The following is a 1,673-nucleotide window of genomic DNA, read 5'->3' as shown; positions in this document are numbered from 1 at the left end:
AAAAAAAAAAAAAAAAAAAAAGAAATACATCTTATAATCAATAACGTGCCATAGTTTCATTGTTAATACTTTTCTTGGTGGTAGTAAAATATCACAATAACTTGTCTACAAATGCTTTAGAAATGAACCTGATTCTCCAGATTTAGGAATAATTCTCTTGCAAGGAAGTGGGATGGATGTGTTTAGAGGTTTTTCATGACCTTAGTTTTCTGTGATTTTTGCATTTATGCCTTGCAATCCATTCTCAATTCTCAAGCCTCCCAGCAGCAATCATTAAGAACATTTAACTAATGATGGGCCTGCATGTCACTGAGAAAAGTGGCTCCTTTCTCAGGTATAACTGCAGTAGGAAGTAGTGACAAAACATAAAGCCTAAAAAATGTGTGTTTCACCGATATCTGTGTGTTTATATATATTCGTAAGGATTTGTATAGGGTGACTTAAATCATCTGACCTTTATACATAGTTATAAAACTTTATTGACTTAAGGAGGGCTTTTAGGATTTATGCATAGCAGTTTTACTGGGAACTCTTCTCATTCAGGTGATACATTTTGCATTTTTAATCAATCTATCATTTCTATAGCCCCATACTGAGGACAAGCTATTATGTGGTTTTCAGGGTGCCATTTTGAAAAGGCAGTCTTCTATACTTCTCTGCCTGGCTTCTTTAAAACAGACTAACCAGTGTTCAGTGGTGGCTTGAAAAAAAAATGTGTGTGTGTGTGTCTGTACACATTCTGCTGCTCAAATGAATAGAAAATAACTTCATGTTCATCAGCTTGCTCTTCACAGTATTTATCGCACATGCATGAGCGTATGTATTAGTAGTTGTTATAGTACAGTTAAGAGAAATTGGCATCTTCCATACTCTATAGGAATTTAAAATCTATAATAAACAATAGCAACATAGCCAAGGATAAGTGGAGTCTTCTGGCTGGGGATCCCGACATTCTAATCAGTTGGGTGATAGTCATGCTTGCGAGGATGTCCACATGAGGATGGGCCTCCCTGTCTGTTTTCGTAGATGTGCAACATTTGCCTTCAGTTCCCGGTCACAGACTTGTAGAGCTGGAAAAAGCTACATAGATCCTTTACAGTGTTTCTTATCCTTTTTTGAATCACTGACCCTTTTGAGAACCTGGTGAGACGTTCTCCCTAGCAAAACGAGTGAGTACATCGACACAGAAACTTTGCATATATATTTCTGGGATTCCTGGACCACTTAAACCCATACCCAAAGTCCTGATTCAAATCAGCTTCTCATTTTATAGATGAATAAACTAGAACCTAGAGAAATTTAGAGCTAGCTCCAAATCTAGTGCTTTTATGTACATTTTCAAGCTTCCAGCCGTGGTTTAATATCTCTAAAATGCAACATGATGTGGTCAGCATCTTGTTCAGTACTCTGTATGCTGCCAAAGAAAGCGTATTCTAGCAAAAGACCTTAATCATTGAGAAGTCTTAAAAGGTTAAAAATAGAATCAATGAAAATCCCTTCAACTCTTGGTACAAATTAAAGCCCTGTGACTCGAGGATCTTAGCGATCTGCAAATAAGAGTAGAAGGAGGAAGAGGGTATTTTTTTTTTTTTTTTTTGCGGTACGCGGGCCTCTCACCGTTGTGACCTCTCCCGTTGCGGAGCACAGGCTCCGGACGCGCAGGCTCAGCGGCC

General features: G+C 38.2%; 1 protein-coding gene across 1 annotated transcript in view; it reads left to right on the top strand.

Annotated features, from left to right (window-relative positions):
• The window catches only part of SORL1 (sortilin related receptor 1), a 158,375-nt gene that overhangs the window by 45,052 nt on the left and 111,650 nt on the right, over positions 1-1,673 (top strand). The gene's annotated exons all lie outside the window — the stretch shown is intronic.

This window comes from Physeter macrocephalus, chromosome 16 (genome assembly GCF_002837175.3).
Source record: "Physeter macrocephalus isolate SW-GA chromosome 16, ASM283717v5, whole genome shotgun sequence".
NCBI classification, from domain to species: domain Eukaryota; kingdom Metazoa; phylum Chordata; class Mammalia; order Artiodactyla; family Physeteridae; genus Physeter; species Physeter macrocephalus.
This window is presented reverse-complemented; position numbering and strand designations above follow the sequence as displayed.